The 20,570-nt window shown below is 37.9% G+C and overlaps 13 non-coding genes across 13 annotated transcripts; all 13 read right to left on the bottom strand.

Annotated features, from left to right (window-relative positions):
- Window positions 1-916: 916 nt before the first annotated feature.
- trnal-aag (transfer RNA leucine (anticodon AAG)) lies at window positions 917-998 on the bottom strand. Its single transcript has one exon. It is a non-coding gene; the product is annotated as a tRNA-Leu (tRNA).
- A 1,326-nt stretch (window positions 999-2,324) lies between these two features.
- Window positions 2,325-2,406, bottom strand: trnal-aag (transfer RNA leucine (anticodon AAG)). Its single transcript has one exon. It is a non-coding gene; the product is annotated as a tRNA-Leu (tRNA).
- Window positions 2,407-3,733: 1,327 nt separating this feature from the next.
- trnal-aag (transfer RNA leucine (anticodon AAG)) lies at window positions 3,734-3,815 on the bottom strand. The gene has a single exon. It is a non-coding gene; the product is annotated as a tRNA-Leu (tRNA).
- Window positions 3,816-5,142: 1,327 nt separating this feature from the next.
- trnal-aag (transfer RNA leucine (anticodon AAG)) lies at window positions 5,143-5,224 on the bottom strand. The gene has a single exon. It is a non-coding gene; the product is annotated as a tRNA-Leu (tRNA).
- A 1,326-nt stretch (window positions 5,225-6,550) lies between these two features.
- On the bottom strand, window positions 6,551-6,632 carry trnal-aag (transfer RNA leucine (anticodon AAG)). The gene has a single exon. It is a non-coding gene; the product is annotated as a tRNA-Leu (tRNA).
- Window positions 6,633-7,958: 1,326 nt separating this feature from the next.
- Window positions 7,959-8,040, bottom strand: trnal-aag (transfer RNA leucine (anticodon AAG)). Its single transcript has one exon. It is a non-coding gene; the product is annotated as a tRNA-Leu (tRNA).
- A 1,327-nt stretch (window positions 8,041-9,367) lies between these two features.
- trnal-aag (transfer RNA leucine (anticodon AAG)) lies at window positions 9,368-9,449 on the bottom strand. Its single transcript has one exon. It is a non-coding gene; the product is annotated as a tRNA-Leu (tRNA).
- A 1,327-nt stretch (window positions 9,450-10,776) lies between these two features.
- trnal-aag (transfer RNA leucine (anticodon AAG)) lies at window positions 10,777-10,858 on the bottom strand. The gene has a single exon. It is a non-coding gene; the product is annotated as a tRNA-Leu (tRNA).
- Window positions 10,859-12,184: 1,326 nt separating this feature from the next.
- trnal-aag (transfer RNA leucine (anticodon AAG)) lies at window positions 12,185-12,266 on the bottom strand. Its single transcript has one exon. It is a non-coding gene; the product is annotated as a tRNA-Leu (tRNA).
- A 1,327-nt stretch (window positions 12,267-13,593) lies between these two features.
- trnal-aag (transfer RNA leucine (anticodon AAG)) lies at window positions 13,594-13,675 on the bottom strand. The gene has a single exon. It is a non-coding gene; the product is annotated as a tRNA-Leu (tRNA).
- A 2,737-nt stretch (window positions 13,676-16,412) lies between these two features.
- trnal-aag (transfer RNA leucine (anticodon AAG)) lies at window positions 16,413-16,494 on the bottom strand. The gene has a single exon. It is a non-coding gene; the product is annotated as a tRNA-Leu (tRNA).
- Window positions 16,495-17,821: 1,327 nt separating this feature from the next.
- trnal-aag (transfer RNA leucine (anticodon AAG)) lies at window positions 17,822-17,903 on the bottom strand. The gene has a single exon. It is a non-coding gene; the product is annotated as a tRNA-Leu (tRNA).
- A 1,327-nt stretch (window positions 17,904-19,230) lies between these two features.
- On the bottom strand, window positions 19,231-19,312 carry trnal-aag (transfer RNA leucine (anticodon AAG)). The gene has a single exon. It is a non-coding gene; the product is annotated as a tRNA-Leu (tRNA).
- Window positions 19,313-20,570: the final 1,258 nt, after the last annotated feature.

Below are 20,570 nucleotides of genomic sequence, written 5' to 3'. Positions count from 1 at the left end.
TATAAAAAGAACAAAGTACAGAGGACAGCATAGAGTAATTGGCAAGTTGGCAAATGAGGTATAATGCAGCCTGGATAGGAGATCCAGACTTTGATTGAATGAAAGATGGGAGTAATGGTCACCTCTGGAAAACCTTTATTAACTCCTAATGATTTAGTGAAACAGTCAAGCACTTTTGCCTTCGCTCGGTGTTGTAATCATAAATAAGTCAGCCATATTTGCAATAATCAACAATGACTTCACGAATACCAGATTTGTTCATGACTGATTTATTTATGTCAAATGGACTGTCTGTTTTACAACATTTGTGCAGATCTAAAGCATTAGTATTTCCGTCTTATATGGCACCACTCACATTTCTGCTTCTTTTTAGTTTGAGCATTTGAAGGAATGCATGACAGACTACATTTTGATGAAGTTTCAAGAAAGGATTTTGTAAGTGGACCGAGATGCCGGACTGTGCATTAGGGCTTAGCTGTCAGAGTGATTTGTTCAAATGCAATGACTTGACACGTTTCTCATTAGCATCCAATATGAAGCAGGGAACCCTTAAACTTCCCTGTGTTTTTTTGAGGACAAATACAATGTATTTGTTTTACATGGACATGATCATTTATGACCTTAGTATTGAGATAAATTGTCAATGACTTGAAATGCCATCTTACCCATATCGTTTTACGTTGAAAACAGCAACCTTCATGAATGCTTATGGAAAAAAATACAAAATATCAAAAGAAGTTTTTAATAAATAATGAAAAAGGATGGATTAGCATTTGGTTCATTAGTAGCACATGTGACAAGAACCTCGTAAGTAAATGAAATAAGTTTGTGATGTTTCTGGAGAGCAGATAAACAGTAGAGTTCCATGGACAGGACAGCTGTAGGCAGTGGAAGTGAGTCATCACTGGTGCATGAATGTCAGAAGTGGGATTTGAACCCACGCCTCTTTCGAGACTGCGACCTTAACGCAGCGCCTTGGACCGCTCGGCCATCCTGACATCCTCCAGGGCAATTATTTGGAAACTGCTATACAAAAAAGACTTATGTGCTTAACAACTGCTTGTCTTTTTGGATGGCAATGATTGAATGATGAAAACGGCCTGTTCTTTTTTTGACTAAATTTAGACTACTGAGGTGTTTTTTTTGTTTGTTTTTGTTGAGTAGCCATGATACCCAACAGTTACAATGTTGTGGAATTATATCTGGTGGCAGCACCAGGGTGTTCTGCAGTCTACGGCATTGAGGAAAACTTGGGCCTTGATAGAAATGTACGGCCGCTGTGTTTCAATACCACCTTAAATGCTGCTTCTTTGACTTCTTTGTTTACTTTGAAATGCCAAAGCATGTGTCTCACTCTATGTGTCCATTCTCACATATTTATGACTTGGTTAAAAGATTTGGATTTGAATATAAAAAGAACAAAGTACAGAGGACAGCATAGAGTAATTGGCAAGTTGGCAAATGAGGTATAATGCAGCCTGGATAGGAGATCCAGACTTTGATTGAATGAAAGATGGGAGTAATGGTCACCTCTGGAAAACCTTTATTAACTCCTAATGATTTAGTGAAACAGTCAAGCACTTTTGCTTTCGCTCGGTGTTGTAATCATAAATAAATCAGCCATATTTGCAATAATCAACAATGACTTCACGAATACCAGATTTGTTCATGACTGATTTATTTATGTTAAATGGACTGTCTGTTTTACAACGTTTGTGCAGATCTAAAGCATTAGTATTTCCGTCTTATATGGCACCACTCACATTCCTGCTTCTTTTTAGTTTGAGCATTTGAAGGAATGCATGACAGACTACATTTTGATGAAGTTACAAAAAAGGATTTTGTAAGTGGACCGAGATGCCGGACTGTGCATTAGGGCTTAGCTGTCAGAGTGATTTGTTCAAATGCAATGACTCGACACGTTTCTCATTAGCATCCAATATGAAGCAGGGAACCCTTAAACTTCCCTGTGTTTTTTTGAGGACAAATACAATGTATTTGTTTTACATGGACATGATAATTTATGACCTTAGTATTGAGACAAATTGTCAATGACTTGAAATGCCATCTTACCCATATCGTTTTACGTTGAAAACAGAAAGCTTCATGAATGCTTATGGAAAAAAATACAAAATATCAAAAGAAGTTTTTAATAAATAATGAAAAAGGATGGATTTGCATTTGGTTCATTAGTAGCACATGTGACAAGAACCTCGTGAGTAAATGAAATAAGTTTGTGATGTTACTGGAGAGCAGATAAACAGTAGAGTTCCATGGACAGGACAACTGTAGGCAGTGGAAGTGAGTCATCACTGGTGCATGAATGTCAGAAGTGGGATTTGAACCCACGCCTCTTTCGAGACTGCGACCTTAACGCAGCGCCTTGGACCGCTCGGCCATCCTGACATCCTCCAGGCAAATCATTTGGAAACTGCTATACAAAAAAGACTTATGTGCTTAACAACTGCTTGTCTTTTTAGAAGGCAATGATTGAATGGTGAAAACGGCCTGTTCTTTTTTTGACTAAATTTAGACTACTGAGGTGTTTTTTTTTGTTTGTTTTTGTTGAGTAGCCATGATACCCAACAGTTACAATGTTGTGGAATTCTATCTGGTGGCAGCACCAGGGTGTTCTGCAGTCTACGGCATTGAGGAAAACTTGGGCCTTGATAGAAATGTACGGCCGCTGTGTTTCAATACCACCTTAAATGCTGCTTCTTTGACTTCTTTGTTTACTTTGAAATGCCAAAGCATGTGTCTCACTCTTTGTGTCCATTCTCACATATTTATGACTTGGTTAAAAGATTTGGATTTGAATATAAAAAGAACAAAGTACAGAGGACAGCATAGAGTAATTGGCAAGTTGGCAAATGAGGTATAATGCAGCCTGGATAGGAGATCCAGACTTTGATTGAATGAAAGATGGGAGTAATGGTCACCTCTGGAAAACCTTTATTAACTCCTAATGATTTAGTGAAACAGTCAAGCACTTTTGCCTTCGCTCGGTGTTGTAATCATAAATAAATCAGCCATATTTGCAATAATCAACAATGACTTCACGAATTCCAGATTTGTTCATGACTGATTTATTTATCTAAAATGGACTGTCTGTTTTACAACGTTTGTGCAGATCTAAAGCATTAGTATTTCCGTCTTATATGGCACCACTCACATTTCTGCTTCTTTTTAGTTTGAGCATTTGAAGGAATGCATGACAGACTACATTTTGATGAAGTTTCAAAAAAGGATTTTGTAAGTGGACCGAGATGCCGGACTGTGCATTAGGGCTTAGCTGTCAGAGTGATTTGTTCAAATGCAATGACTCGACACGTTTCTCATTAGCATCCAATATGAAGCAGGGAACCCTTAAACTTCCCTGTGTTTTTTTGAGGACAAATACAATGTATTTGTTTTACATGGACATGATAATTTATGACCTTAGTATTGAGACAAATTGTCAATGACTTGAAATGCCATCTTACCCATATCGTTTTACGTTGAAAACAGCAACCTTCATGAATGCTTATGGGAAAAAATACAAAATATCAAAAGAAGTTTTTAATAAATAATGATAAAGGATGGATTAGCATTTGGTTCATTAGTAGCACATGTGACAAGAACCTCGTGAGTAAATGAAATAAGTTTGTGATGTTTCTGGAGAGCAGATAAACAGTAGAGTTCCATGGACAAGACAGCTGTAGGCAGTGGAAGTGAGTCATCACTGGTGCATGAATGTCAGAAGTGGGATTTGAACCCACACCTCTTTCGAGACTGCGACCTTAACGCAGCGCCTTGGACCGCTCGGCCATCCTGACACCCTCCAGGCCAAGTATTTGGAAACTGCTATACAAAAAAGACTTATGTGCTTAACAACTGCTTGTCTTTTTGGATGGCAATGATTGAATGATGAAAACGGCCTGTTCTTTTTTTGACTAAATTTAGACTACTGAGGTGTTTTTTTTTGTTTGTTTTTGTTGAGTAGCCATGATACCCAACAGTTACAATGTTGTGGAATTATATCTGGTGGCAGCACCAGGGTGTTCTGCAGTCTAAGGCATTGAGGAAAACTCGGGCCTTGATAGAAATGTACGGCCGCTGTGTTTCAATACCACCTTAAATGCTGCTTCTTTGACTTCTTTGTTTACTTTGAAATGCCAAAGCATGTGTCTCACTCTTTGTGTCCATTCTCACATATTTATGACTTGGTTAAAAGATTTGGATTTGAATATAAAAAGAACAAAGTACAGAGGACAGCATAGAGTAATTGGCAAGTTGGCAAATGAGGTATAATGCAGCCTGGATAGGAGATCCAGACTTTGATTGAATGAAAGATGGGAGTAATGGTCACCTCTGGAAAACCTTTATTAACTCCTAATGATTTAGTGAAACAGTCAAGCACTTTTGCCTTCGCTCGGTGTTGTAATCATAAATAAGTCAGCCATATTTGCAATAATCAACAATGACTTCACGAATACCAGATTTGTTCATGACTGAATTATTTATGTCAAATGGACTGTCTGTTTTACAACATTTGTGCAGATCTAAAGCATTAGTATTTCCGTCTTATATGGCACCACTCACATTTCTGCTTCTTTTTAGTTTGAGCATTTGAAGGAATGCATGACAGACTACATTTTGATGAAGTTTCAAGAAAGGATTTTGTAAGTGGACCGAGATGCCGGACTGTGCATTAGGGCTTAGCTGTCAGAGTGATTTGTTCAAATGCAATGACTTGACACGTTTCTCATTAGCATCCAATATGAAGCAGGGAACCCTTAAACTTCCCTGTGTTTTTTTGAGGACAAATACAATGTATTTGTTTTACATGGACATGATCATTTATGACCTTAGTATTGAGACAAATTGTCAATGACTTGAAATGCCATCTTACCCATATCGTTTTACGTTGAAAACAGCAACCTTCATGAATGCTTATGGAAAAAAATACAAAATATCAAAAGAAGTTTTTAATAAATAATGAAAAAGGATGGATTAGCATTTGGTTCGTTAGTAGCACATGTGACAAGAACCTCGTAAGTAAATGAAATAAGTTTGTGATGTTACTGGAGAGCAGATAAACAGTAGAGTTCCATGGACAGGACAGCTGTAGGCAGTGGAAGTGAGTCATCACTGGTGCATGAATGTCAGAAGTGGGATTTGAACCCACGCCTCTTTCGAGACTGCGACCTTAACGCAGCGCCTTGGACCGCTCGGCCATCCTGACATCCTCCAGGGCAATTAATTGGAAACTGCTATACAAAAAAGACTTATGTGCTTAACAACTGCTTGTCTTTTTGGATGGCAATGATTGAATGATGAAAACGGCCTGTTCTTTTTTTGACTAAATTTAGACTACTGAGGTGTTTTTTTTGTTTGTTTTTGTTGAGTAGCCATGATACCCAACAGTTACAATGTTGTGGAATTATATCTGGTGGCAGCACCAGGGTGTTCTGCAGTCTACGGCATTGAGGAAAACTTGGGCCTTGATAGAAATGTACGGCCGCTGTGTTTCAATACCACCTTAAATGCTGCTTCTTTGACTTCTTTGTTTACTTTGAAATGCCAAAGCATGTGTCTCACTCTATGTGTCCATTCTCACATATTTATGACTTGGTTAAAAGATTTGGATTTGAATATAAAAAGAACAAAGTACAGAGGACAGCATAGAGTAATTGGCAAGTTGGCAAATGAGGTATAATGCAGCCTGGATAGGAGATCCAGACTTTGATTGAATGAAAGATGGGAGTAATGGTCACCTCTGGAAAACCTTTATTAACTCCTAATGATTTAGTGAAACAGTCAAGCACTTTTGCTTTCGCTCGGTGTTGTAATCATAAATAAATCAGCCATATTTGCAATAATCAACAATGACTTCACGAATACCAGATTTGTTCATGACTGATTTATTTATGTTAAATGGACTGTCTGTTTTACAACGTTTGTGCAGATCTAAAGCATTAGTATTTCCGTCTTATATGGCACCACTCACATTTCTGCTTCTTTTTAGTTTGAGCATTTGAAGGAATGCATGACAGACTACATTTTGATGAAGTTACAAAAAAGGATTTTGTAAGTGGACCGAGATGCCGGACTGTGCATTAGGGCTTAGCTGTCAGAGTGATTTGTTCAAATGCAATGACTCGACACGTTTCTCATTAGCATCCAATATGAAGCAGGGAACCCTTAAACTTCCCTGTGTTTTTTTGAGGACAAATACAATGTATTTGTTTTACATGGACATGATAATTTATGACCTTAGTATTGAGACAAATTGTCAATGACTTGAAATGCCATCTTACCCATATCGTTTTACGTTGAAAACAGCAACCTTCATGAATGCTTATGGGAAAAAATACAAAATATCAAAAGAAGTTTTTAATAAATAATGAAAAAGGATGGATTAGCATTTGGTTCATTAGTAGCACATGTGACAAGAACCTCATGAGTAAATGAAATAAGTTTGTGATGTTTCTGGAGAGCAGATAAACAGTAGAGTTCCATGGACAAGACAGCTGTAGGCAGTGGAAGTGAGTCATCACTGGTGCATGAATGTCAGAAGTGGGATTTGAACCCACACCTCTTTCGAGACTGCGACCTTAACGCAGCGCCTTGGACCGCTCGGCCATCCTGACACCCTCCAGGCCAAGTATTTGGAAACTGCTATACAAAAAAGACTTATGTGCTTAACAACTGCTTGTCTTTTTGGATGGCAATGATTGAATGATGAAAACGGCCTGTTCTTTTTTTGACTAAATTTAGACTACTGAGGTGTTTTTTTTGTTTGTTTTTGTTGAGTAGCCATGATACCCAACAGTTACAATGTTGTGGAATTATATCTGGTGGCAGCACCAGGGTGTTCTGCAGTCTACGGCATTGAGGAAAACTTGGGCCTTGATAGAAATGTACGGCCGCTGTGTTTCAATACCACCTTAAATGCTGCTTCTTTGACTTCTTTGTTTACTTTGAAATGCCAAAGCATGTGTCTCACTCTATGTGTCCATTCTCACATATTTATGACTTGGTTAAAAGATTTGGATTTGAATATAAAAAGAACAAAGTACAGAGGACAGCATAGAGTAATTGGCAAGTTGGCAAATGAGGTATAATGCAGCCTGGATAGGAGATCCAGACTTTGATTGAATGAAAGATGGGAGTAATGGTCACCTCTGGAAAACCTTTATTAACTCCTAATGATTTAGTGAAACAGTCAAGCACTTTTGCTTTCGCTCGGTGTTGTAATCATAAATAAATCAGCCATATTTGCAATAATCAACAATGACTTCACGAATACCAGATTTGTTCATGACTGATTTATTTATGTTAAATGGACTGTCTGTTTTACAACGTTTGTGCAGATCTAAAGCATTAGTATTTCCGTCTTATATGGCACCACTCACATTCCTGCTTCTTTTTAGTTTGAGCATTTGAAGGAATGCATGACAGACTACATTTTGATGAAGTTACAAAAAAGGATTTTGTAAGTGGACCGAGATGCCGGACTGTGCATTAGGGCTTAGCTGTCAGAGTGATTTGTTCAAATGCAATGACTCGACACGTTTCTCATTAGCATCCAATATGAAGCAGGGAACCCTTAAACTTCCCTGTGTTTTTTTGAGGACAAATACAATGTATTTGTTTTACATGGACATGATAATTTATGACCTTAGTATTGAGACAAATTGTCAATGACTTGAAATGCCATCTTACCCATATCGTTTTACGTTGAAAACAGAAAGCTTCATGAATGCTTATGGAAAAAAATACAAAATATCAAAAGAAGTTTTTAATAAATAATGAAAAAGGATGGATTTGCATTTGGTTCATTAGTAGCACATGTGACAAGAACCTCGTGAGTAAATGAAATAAGTTTGTGATGTTACTGGAGAGCAGATAAACAGTAGAGTTCCATGGACAGGACAACTGTAGGCAGTGGAAGTGAGTCATCACTGGTGCATGAATGTCAGAAGTGGGATTTGAACCCACGCCTCTTTCGAGACTGCGACCTTAACGCAGCGCCTTGGACCGCTCGGCCATCCTGACATCCTCCAGGCAAATCATTTGGAAACTGCTATACAAAAAAGACTTATGTGCTTAACAACTGCTTGTCTTTTTAGAAGGCAATGATTGAATGGTGAAAACGGCCTGTTCTTTTTTTGACTAAATTTAGACTACTGAGGTGTTTTTTTTTGTTTGTTTTTGTTGAGTAGCCATGATACCCAACAGTTACAATGTTGTGGAATTCTATCTGGTGGCAGCACCAGGGTGTTCTGCAGTCTACGGCATTGAGGAAAACTTGGGCCTTGATAGAAATGTACGGCCGCTGTGTTTCAATACCACCTTAAATGCTGCTTCTTTGACTTCTTTGTTTACTTTGAAATGCCAAAGCATGTGTCTCACTCTTTGTGTCCATTCTCACATATTTATGACTTGGTTAAAAGATTTGGATTTGAATATAAAAAGAACAAAGTACAGAGGACAGCATAGAGTAATTGGCAAGTTGGCAAATGAGGTATAATGCAGCCTGGATAGGAGATCCAGACTTTGATTGAATGAAAGATGGGAGTAATGGTCACCTCTGGAAAACCTTTATTAACTCCTAATGATTTAGTGAAACAGTCAAGCACTTTTGCCTTCGCTCGGTGTTGTAATCATAAATAAATCAGCCATATTTGCAATAATCAACAATGACTTCACGAATTCCAGATTTGTTCATGACTGATTTATTTATCTAAAATGGACTGTCTGTTTTACAACGTTTGTGCAGATCTAAAGCATTAGTATTTCCGTCTTATATGGCACCACTCACATTTCTGCTTCTTTTTAGTTTGAGCATTTGAAGGAATGCATGACAGACTACATTTTGATGAAGTTTCAAAAAAGGATTTTGTAAGTGGACCGAGATGCCGGACTGTGCATTAGGGCTTAGCTGTCAGAGTGATTTGTTCAAATGCAATGACTCGACACGTTTCTCATTAGCATCCAATATGAAGCAGGGAACCCTTAAACTTCCCTGTGTTTTTTTGAGGACAAATACAATGTATTTGTTTTACATGGACATGATAATTTATGACCTTAGTATTGAGACAAATTGTCAATGACTTGAAATGCCATCTTACCCATATCGTTTTACGTTGAAAACAGCAACCTTCATGAATGCTTATGGGAAAAAATACAAAATATCAAAAGAAGTTTTTAATAAATAATGATAAAGGATGGATTAGCATTTGGTTCATTAGTAGCACATGTGACAAGAACCTCGTGAGTAAATGAAATAAGTTTGTGATGTTTCTGGAGAGCAGATAAACAGTAGAGTTCCATGGACAAGACAGCTGTAGGCAGTGGAAGTGAGTCATCACTGGTGCATGAATGTCAGAAGTGGGATTTGAACCCACACCTCTTTCGAGACTGCGACCTTAACGCAGCGCCTTGGACCGCTCGGCCATCCTGACACCCTCCAGGCCAAGTATTTGGAAACTGCTATACAAAAAAGACTTATGTGCTTAACAACTGCTTGTCTTTTTGGATGGCAATGATTGAATGATGAAAACGGCCTGTTCTTTTTTTGACTAAATTTAGACTACTGAGGTGTTTTTTTTTGTTTGTTTTTGTTGAGTAGCCATGATACCCAACAGTTACAATGTTGTGGAATTATATCTGGTGGCAGCACCAGGGTGTTCTGCAGTCTAAGGCATTGAGGAAAACTCGGGCCTTGATAGAAATGTACGGCCGCTGTGTTTCAATACCACCTTAAATGCTGCTTCTTTGACTTCTTTGTTTACTTTGAAATGCCAAAGCATGTGTCTCACTCTTTGTGTCCATTCTCACATATTTATGACTTGGTTAAAAGATTTGGATTTGAATATAAAAAGAACAAAGTACAGAGGACAGCATAGAGTAATTGGCAAGTTGGCAAATGAGGTATAATGCAGCCTGGATAGGAGATCCAGACTTTGATTGAATGAAAGATGGGAGTAATGGTCACCTCTGGAAAACCTTTATTAACTCCTAATGATTTAGTGAAACAGTCAAGCACTTTTGCCTTCGCTCGGTGTTGTAATCATAAATAAGTCAGCCATATTTGCAATAATCAACAATGACTTCACGAATACCAGATTTGTTCATGACTGAATTATTTATGTCAAATGGACTGTCTGTTTTACAACATTTGTGCAGATCTAAAGCATTAGTATTTCCGTCTTATATGGCACCACTCACATTTCTGCTTCTTTTTAGTTTGAGCATTTGAAGGAATGCATGACAGACTACATTTTGATGAAGTTTCAAGAAAGGATTTTGTAAGTGGACCGAGATGCCGGACTGTGCATTAGGGCTTAGCTGTCAGAGTGATTTGTTCAAATGCAATGACTTGACACGTTTCTCATTAGCATCCAATATGAAGCAGGGAACCCTTAAACTTCCCTGTGTTTTTTTGAGGACAAATACAATGTATTTGTTTTACATGGACATGATCATTTATGACCTTAGTATTGAGACAAATTGTCAATGACTTGAAATGCCATCTTACCCATATCGTTTTACGTTGAAAACAGCAACCTTCATGAATGCTTATGGAAAAAAATACAAAATATCAAAAGAAGTTTTTAATAAATAATGAAAAAGGATGGATTAGCATTTGGTTCGTTAGTAGCACATGTGACAAGAACCTCGTAAGTAAATGAAATAAGTTTGTGATGTTACTGGAGAGCAGATAAACAGTAGAGTTCCATGGACAGGACAGCTGTAGGCAGTGGAAGTGAGTCATCACTGGTGCATGAATGTCAGAAGTGGGATTTGAACCCACGCCTCTTTCGAGACTGCGACCTTAACGCAGCGCCTTGGACCGCTCGGCCATCCTGACATCCTCCAGGGCAATTAATTGGAAACTGCTATACAAAAAAGACTTATGTGCTTAACAACTGCTTGTCTTTTTGGATGGCAATGATTGAATGATGAAAACGGCCTGTTCTTTTTTTGACTAAATTTAGACTACTGAGGTGTTTTTTTTGTTTGTTTTTGTTGAGTAGCCATGATACCCAACAGTTACAATGTTGTGGAATTATATCTGGTGGCAGCACCAGGGTGTTCTGCAGTCTACGGCATTGAGGAAAACTTGGGCCTTGATAGAAATGTACGGCCGCTGTGTTTCAATACCACCTTAAATGCTGCTTCTTTGACTTCTTTGTTTACTTTGAAATGCCAAAGCATGTGTCTCACTCTATGTGTCCATTCTCACATATTTATGACTTGGTTAAAAGATTTGGATTTGAATATAAAAAGAACAAAGTACAGAGGACAGCATAGAGTAATTGGCAAGTTGGCAAATGAGGTATAATGCAGCCTGGATAGGAGATCCAGACTTTGATTGAATGAAAGATGGGAGTAATGGTCACCTCTGGAAAACCTTTATTAACTCCTAATGATTTAGTGAAACAGTCAAGCACTTTTGCTTTCGCTCGGTGTTGTAATCATAAATAAATCAGCCATATTTGCAATAATCAACAATGACTTCACGAATACCAGATTTGTTCATGACTGATTTATTTATGTTAAATGGACTGTCTGTTTTACAACGTTTGTGCAGATCTAAAGCATTAGTATTTCCGTCTTATATGGCACCACTCACATTTCTGCTTCTTTTTAGTTTGAGCATTTGAAGGAATGCATGACAGACTACATTTTGATGAAGTTACAAAAAAGGATTTTGTAAGTGGACCGAGATGCCGGACTGTGCATTAGGGCTTAGCTGTCAGAGTGATTTGTTCAAATGCAATGACTCGACACGTTTCTCATTAGCATCCAATATGAAGCAGGGAACCCTTAAACTTCCCTGTGTTTTTTTGAGGACAAATACAATGTATTTGTTTTACATGGACATGATAATTTATGACCTTAGTATTGAGACAAATTGTCAATGACTTGAAATGCCATCTTACCCATATCGTTTTACGTTGAAAACAGCAACCTTCATGAATGCTTATGGGAAAAAATACAAAATATCAAAAGAAGTTTTTAATAAATAATGAAAAAGGATGGATTAGCATTTGGTTCATTAGTAGCACATGTGACAAGAACCTCATGAGTAAATGAAATAAGTTTGTGATGTTTCTGGAGAGCAGATAAACAGTAGAGTTCCATGGACAAGACAGCTGTAGGCAGTGGAAGTGAGTCATCACTGGTGCATGAATGTCAGAAGTGGGATTTGAACCCACACCTCTTTCGAGACTGCGACCTTAACGCAGCGCCTTGGACCGCTCGGCCATCCTGACACCCTCCAGGCCAAGTATTTGGAAACTGCTATACAAAAAAGACTTATGTGCTTAACAACTGCTTGTCTTTTTGGATGGCAATGATTGAATGATGAAAACGGCCTGTTCTTTTTTTGACTAAATTTAGACTACTGAGGTGTTTTTTTTTGTTTGTTTTTGTTGAGTAGCCATGATACCCAACAGTTACAATGTTGTGGAATTATATCTGGTGGCAGCACCAGGGTGTTCTGCAGTCTACGGCATTGAGGAAAACTCGGGCCTTGATAGAAATGTACGGCCGCTGTGTTTCAATACCACCTTAAATGCTGCTTCTTTGACTTCTTTGTTTACTTTGAAATGCCAAAGCATGTGTCTCACTCTTTGTGTCCATTCTCACATATTTATGACTTGGTTAAAAGATTTGGATTTGAATATAAAAAGAACAAAGTACAGAGGACAGCATAGAGTAATTGGCAAGTTGGCAAATGAGGTATAATGCAGCCTGGATAGGAGATCCAGACTTTGATTGAATGAAAGATGGGAGTAATGGTCACCTCTGGAAAACCTTTATTAACTCCTAATGATTTAGTGAAACAGTCAAGCACTTTTGCCTTCGCTCGGTGTTGTAATCATAAATAAGTCAGCCATATTTGCAATAATCAACAATGACTTCACGAATACCAGATTTGTTCATGACTGATTTATTTATGTCAAATGGACTGTCTGTTTTACAACATTTGTGCAGATCTAAAGCATTAGTATTTCCGTCTTATATGGCACCACTCACATTTCTGCTTCTTTTTAGTTTGAGCATTTGAAGGAATGCATGACAGACTACATTTTGATGAAGTTTCAAGAAAGGATTTTGTAAGTGGACCGAGATGCCGGACTGTGCATTAGGGCTTAGCTGTCAGAGTGATTTGTTCAAATGCAATGACTCGACACGTTTCTCATTAGCATCCAATATGAAGCAGGGAACCCTTAAACTTCCCTGTGTTTTTTTGAGGACAAATACAATGTATTTGTTTTACATGGACATGATCATTTATGACCTTAGTATTGAGATAAATTGTCAATGACTTGAAATGCCATCTTACCCATATCGTTTTACGTTGAAAACAGCAACCTTCATGAATGCTTATGGAAAAAAATACAAAATATCAAAAGAAGTTTTTAATAAATAATGAAAAAGGATGGATTAGCATTTGGTTCATTAGTAGCACATGTGACAAGAACCTCGTGAGTAAATGAAATAAGTTTGTGATGTTTCTGGAGAGCAGATAAACAGTAGAGTTCCATGGACAGGACAGCTGTAGGCAGTGGAAGTGAGTCATCACTGGTGCATGAATGTCAGAAGTGGGATTTGAACCCACGCCTCTTTCGAGACTGCGACCTTAACGCAGCGCCTTGGACCGCTCGGCCATCCTGACATCCTCCAGGGCAATTATTTGGAAACTGCTATACAAAAAAGACTTATGTGCTTAACAACTGCTTGTCTTTTTGGATGGCAATGATTGAATGATGAAAACGGCCTGTTCTTTTTTTGACTAAATTTAGACTACTGAGGTGTTTTTTTTTGTTTGTTTTTGTTGAGTAGCCATGATACCCAACAGTTACAATGTTGTGGAATTATATCTGGTGGCAGCACCAGGGTGTTCTGCAGTCTAAGGCATTGAGGAAAACTTGGGCCTTGATAGAAATGTACGGCCGCTGTGTTTCAATACCACCTTAAATGCTGCTTCTTTGACTTCTTTGTTTACTTTGAAATGCCAAAGCATGTGTCTCACTCTATGTGTCCATTCTCACATATTTATGACTTGGTTAAAAGATTTGGATTTGAATATAAAAAGAACAAAGTACAGAGGACAGCATAGAGTAATTGGCAAGTTGGCAAATGAGGTATAATGCAGCCTGGATAGGAGATCCAGACTTTGATTGAATGAAAGATGGGAGTAATGGTCACCTCTGGAAAACCTTTATTAACTCCTAATGATTTAGTGAAACAGTCAAGCACTTTTGCCTTCGCTCGGTGTTGTAATCATAAATAAGTCAGCCATATTTGCAATAATCAACAATGACTTCACGAATACCAGATTTGTTCATGACTGATTTATTTATGTTAAATGGACTGTCTGTTTTACAACGTTTGTGCAGATCTAAAGCATTAGTATTTCCGTCTTATATGGCACCACTCACATTTCTGCTTCTTTTTAGTTTGAGCATTTGAAGGAATGCATGACAGACTACATTTTGATGAAGTTACAAAAAATGATTTTTTAAGTGGACCGAGATGCCGGACTGTGCATTAGGGCTTAGCTGTCAGAGTGATTTGTTCAAATGCAATGACTCGACACGTTTCTCATTAGCATCCAATATGAAGCAGGGAACCCTTAAACTTCCCTGTGTTTTTTTGAGGACAAATACAATGTATTTGTTTTACATGGACATGATCATTTATGACCATAGTATTGAGATAAATTGTCAATGACTTGAAATGCCATCTTACCCATATCGTTTTACGTTGAAAACAGAAAGCTTCATGAATGCTTATGGAAAATAATACAAAATATCAAAAGAAGTTTTTAATAAATAATGAAAAAGGATGGATTTGCATTTGGTTCATTAGTAGCACATGTGACAAGAACCTCGTGAGTAAATGAAATAAGTTTGTGATGTTACTGGAGAGCAGATAAACAGTAGAGTTCCATGGACAGGACAGCTGTAGGCAGTGGAAGTGAGTCATCACTGGTGCATGAATTTCAGAAGTGGGATTTGAACCCACGCCTCTTTCGAGACTGCGACCTTAACGCAGCGGCTTGGACCGCTCGGCCATCCTGACATCCTCCAGGCAAATCATTTGGAAACTGCTATACAAAAAAGACTTATGTGCTTAACAACTGCTTGTCTTTTTAGAAGGCAATGATTGAATGGTGAAAACGGCCTGTTCTTTTTTTGACTAAATTTAGACTACTGAGGTGTTTTTTTTTTGTTTGTTTTTGTTGAGTAGCCATGATACCCAACAGTTACAATGTTGTGGAATTATATCTGGTGGCAGCACCAGGGTGTTCTGCAGTCTATGGCATTGAGGAAAACTTGGGCCTTGATAGAAATGTACGGCCGCTGTGTTTCAATACCACCTTAAATGCTGCTTCTTTGACTTCTTTGTTTACTTTGAAATGCCAAAGCATGTGTCTCACTCTTTGTGTCCATTCTCACATATTTATGACTTGGTTAAAAGATTTGGATTTGAATATAAAAAGAACAAAGTACAGAGGACAGCATAGAGTAATTGGCAAGTTGGCAAATGAGGTATAATGCAGCCTGGATAGGAGATCCAGACTTTGATTGAATGAAAGATGGGAGTAATGGTCACCTCTGGAAAACCTTTATTAACTCCTAATGATTTAGTGAAACAGTCAAGCACTTTTGCCTTCGCTCGGTGTTGTAATCATAAATAAGTCAGCCATATTTGCAATAATCAACAATGACTTCACGAATACCAGATTTGTTCATGACTGATTTATTTATGTTAAATGGACTGTCTGTTTTACAACGTTTGTGCAGATCTAAAGCATTAGTATTTCCGTCTTATATGGCACCACTCACATTTCTGCTTCTTTTTAGTTTGAGCATTTGAAGGAATGCATGACAGACTACATTTTGATGAAGTTTCAAAAAAGGATTTTGTAAGTGGACCGAGATGCCGGACTGTGCATTAGGGCTTAGCTGTCAGAATGATTTGTTCAAATGCAATGACTCGACACGTTTCTCATTAGCATCCAATATGAAGCAGGGAACCCTTAAACTTCCCTGTGTTTTTTTGAGGACAAATACAATGTATTTGTTTTACATGGACATGATCATTTATGACCTTAGTATTGAGACAAATTGTCAATGACTTGAAATGCCATCTTACCCATATCGTTTTACGTTGAAAACAGCAACCTTCATGAATGCTTATGGGAAAAAATACAAAATATCAAAAGAAGTTTTTAATAAATAATGAAAAAGGATGGATTAGCATTTGGTTCATTAGTAGCACATGTGACAAGAACCTCGTGAGTAAATGAAATAAGTTTGTGATGTTTCTGGAGAGCAGATAAACAGTAGAGTTCCATGGACAGGACAGCTGTAGGCAGTGGAAGTGAGTCATCACTGGTGCATGAATGTCAGAAGTGGGATTTGAACCCACACCTCTTTCGAGACTGCGACCTTAACGCAGCGCCTTGGACCGCTCGGCCATCCTGACACCCTCCAGGCCAAGTATTTGGAAACCTCTATACAAAAAAGACTTATGTGCTTAACAACTGCTTGTCTTTTTGGAAGGCAATGATTGAATGGTGAAAACGGCCTGTTCTTTTTTTGACTAAATTTAGACTACTGAGGTGTTTTTTTTTGTTTGTTTTTGTTGAGTAGCCATGATACCCAACAGTTACAATGTTGTGGAATTATATCTGGTGGCAGCACCAGGGTGTTCTGCAGTCTACGGCATTGAGGAAAACTCGGGCCTTGATAGAAATGTACGGCCGCTGTGTTTCAATACCACCTTAAATGCTGCTTCTTTGACTTCTTTGTTTACTTTGAAATGCCAAAGCATGTGTCTCACTCTTTGTGTCCATTCTCACATATTTATGACTTGGTTAAAAGATTTGGATTTGAATATAAAAAGAACAAAGTACAGAGGACAGCATAGAGTAATTGGCAAGTTGGCAAATGAGGTATAATGCAGCCTGGATAGGAGATCCAGACTTTGATTGAATGAAAGATGGGAGTAATGGTCACCTCTGGAAAACCTTTATTAACTCCTAATGATTTAGTGAAACAGTCAAGCACTTTTGCCTTCGCTCGGTGTTGTAATCATAAATAAATCAGCCATATTTGCAATAATCAACAATGACTTCACGAATACCAGATTTGTTCATGACTGATTTATTTAAGTTAAATGGACTGTCTGTTTTACAACGTTTGTGCAGATCTAAAGCATTAGTATTTCCGTCTTATATGGCACCACTCACATTTCTGCTTCTTTTTAGTTTGAGCATTTGAAGGAATGCATGTCAGACTACATTTTGATGAAGTTTCAAAAAAGGATTTTGTAAGTGGACCGAGATGCCGGACTGTGCATTAGGGCTTAGCTGTCAGAGTGATTTGTTCAAATGCAATGACTCGACACGTTTCTCATTAGCATCCAATATGAAGCAGGGAACCCTTAAACTTCCCTGTGTTTTTTTGAGGACAAATACAATGTATTTGTTTTACATGGACATGATCATTTATGACCATAGTATTGAGATAAATTGTCAATGACTTGAAATGCCATCTTACCCATATCGTTTTACGTTGAAAACAGAAAGCTTCATGAATGCTTATGGAAAAAAATACAAAATATCAAAAGAAGTTTTTAATAAATAATGAAAAAGGATGGATTAGCATTTGGTTCATTAGTAGCACATGTGACAAGAACCTCGTGAGTAAATGAAATAAGTTTGTGATGTTTCTGGAGAGCAGATAAACAGTAGAGTTCCATGGACAGGACAGCTGTAGGCAGTGGAAGTGAGTCATCACTGGTGCATGAATGTCAGAAGTGGGATTTGAACCCACACCTCTTTCGAGACTGCGACCTTAACGCAGCGCCTTGGACCGCTCGGCCATCCTGACACCCTCCAGGCCAAGTATTTGGAAACCTCTATACAAAAAAGACTTATGTGCTTAACAACTGCTTGTCTTTTTGGAAGGCAATGATTGAATGGTGAAAACGGCCTGTTCTTTTTTTGACTAAATTTAGACTACTGAGGTGTTTTTTTTTGTTTGTTTTTGTTGAGTAGCCATGATACCCAACAGTTACAATGTTGTGGAATTATATCTGGTGGCAGCACCAGGGTGTTCTGCAGTCTACGGCATTGAGGAAAACTCGGGCCTTGATAGAAATGTACGGCCGCTGTGTTTCAATACCACCTTAAATGCTGCTTCTTTGACTTCTTTGTTTACTTTGAAATGCCAAAGCATGTGTCTCACTCTTTGTGTCCATTCTCACATATTTATGACTTGGTTAAAAGATTTGGATTTGAATATAAAAAGAACAAAGTACAGAGGACAGCATAGAGTAATTGGCAAGTTGGCAAATGAGGTATAATGCAGCCTGGATAGGAGATCCAGACTTTGATTGAATGAAAGATGGGAGTAATGGTCACCTCTGGAAAACCTTTATTAACTCCTAATGATTTAGTGAAACAGTCAAGCACTTTTGCCTTCGCTCGGTGTTGTAATCATAAATAAATCAGCCATATTTGCAATAATCAACAATGACTTCACGAATACCAGATTTGTTCATGACTGATTTATTTAAGTTAAATGGACTGTCTGTTTTACAACGTTTGTGCAGATCTAAAGCATTAGTATTTCCGTCTTATATGGCACCACTCACATTTCTGCTTCTTTTTAGTTTGAGCATTTGAAGGAATGCATGTCAGACTACATTTTGATGAAGTTTCAAAAAAGGATTTTGTAAGTGGACCGAGATGCCGGACTGTGCATTAGGGCTTAGCTGTCAGAGTGATTTGTTCAAATGCAATGACTCGACACGTTTCTCATTAGCATCCAATATGAAGCAGGGAACCCTTAAACTTCCCTGTGTTTTTTTGAGGACAAATACAATGTATTTGTTTTACATGGACATGATCATTTATGACCATAGTATTGAGATAAATTGTCAATGACTTGAAATGCCATCTTACCCATATCGTTTTACGTTGAAAACAGAAAGCTTCATGAATGCTTATGGAAAAAAATACAAAATATCAAAAGAAGTTTTTAATAAATAATGAAAAAGGATGGATTTGCATTTGGTTCATTAGTAGCACATGTGACAAGAACCTCGTGAGTAAATGAAATAAGTTTGTGATGTTACTGGAGAGCAGATAAACAGTAGAGTTCCATGGACAGGACAGCTGTAGGCAGTGGAAGTGAGTCATCACTGGTGCATGAATTTCAGAAGTGGGATTTGAACCCACGCCTCTTTCGAGACTGCGACCTTAACGCAGTGCCTTGGACCGCTCGGCCATCCTGACATCCTCCAGGCAAATCATTTGGAAACTGCTATACAAAAAAGACTTATGTGCTTAACAACTGCTTGTCTTTTTAGAAGGCAATGATTGAATGGTGAAAACGGCCTGTTCTTTTTTTGACTAAATTTAGACTACTGAGGTGTTTTTTTTTTGTTTGTTTTTGTTGAGTAGCCATGATACCCAACAGTTACAATGTTGTGGAATTATATCTGGTGGCAGCACCAGGGTGTTCTGCAGTCTACGGCATTGAGGAAAACTTGGGCCTTGATAGAAATGTACGGCCGCTGTGTTTCAATACCACCTTAAATGCTGCTTCTTTGACTTATTTGTTTACTTTGAAATGCCAAAGCATGTGTCTCACTCTTTGTGTCCATTCTCACATATTTATGACTTGGTTAAAAGATTTGGATTTGAATATAAAAAGAACAAAGTACAGAGGACAGCATAGAGTAATTGGCAAGTTGGCAAATGAGGTATAATGCAGCCTGGATAGGAGATCCAGACTTTGATTGAATGAAAGATGGGAGTAATGGTCACCTCTGGAAAACCTTTATTAACTCCTAATGATTTAGTGAAACAGTCAAGCACTTTTGCCTTCGCTCGGTGTTGTAATCATAAATAAATCAGCCATATTTGCAATAATCAACAATGACTTCACGAATACCAGATTTGTTCATGACTGATTTATTTATGTTAAATGGACTGTCTGTTTTACAACGTTTGTGCAGATCTAAAGCATTAGTATTTCCGTCTTATATGGCACCACTCACATTTCTGCTTCTTTTTAGTTTGAGCATTTGAAGGAATGCATGACAGACTACATTTTGATGAAGTTTCAAAAAAGGATTTTGTAAGTGGACCGAGATGCCGGACTGTGCATTAGGGCTTAGCTGTCAGAGTGATTTGTTCAAATGCAATGACTCGACACGTTTCTCATTAGCATCCAATATGAAGCAGGGAACCCTTAAACTTCCCTGTGTTTTTTTGAGGACAAATACAATGTATTTGTTTTACATGGACATGATCATTTATGACCATAGTATTGAGATAAATTGTCAATGACTTGAAATGCCATCTTACCCATATCGTTTTACGTTGAAAACAGAAAGCTTCATGAATGCTTATGGAAAATAATACAAAATATCAAAAGAAGTTTTTAATAAATAATGAAAAAGGATGGATTTGCATTTGGTTCATTAGTAGCACATGTGACAAGAACCTCGTGAGTAAATGAAATAAGTTTGTGATGTTACTGGAGAGC

This window comes from Oryzias latipes, chromosome 13 (assembly GCF_053564925.1).
Source record: "Oryzias latipes strain Hd-rR chromosome 13, Olatipes_Hd-rR_3.1".
In the NCBI taxonomy this organism is placed as follows: Eukaryota; Metazoa; Chordata; class Actinopteri; order Beloniformes; family Adrianichthyidae; genus Oryzias; species Oryzias latipes.
Note: the sequence above shows the minus strand (reverse complement) of the source record. Positions and strands in the feature narration are given on the sequence as shown.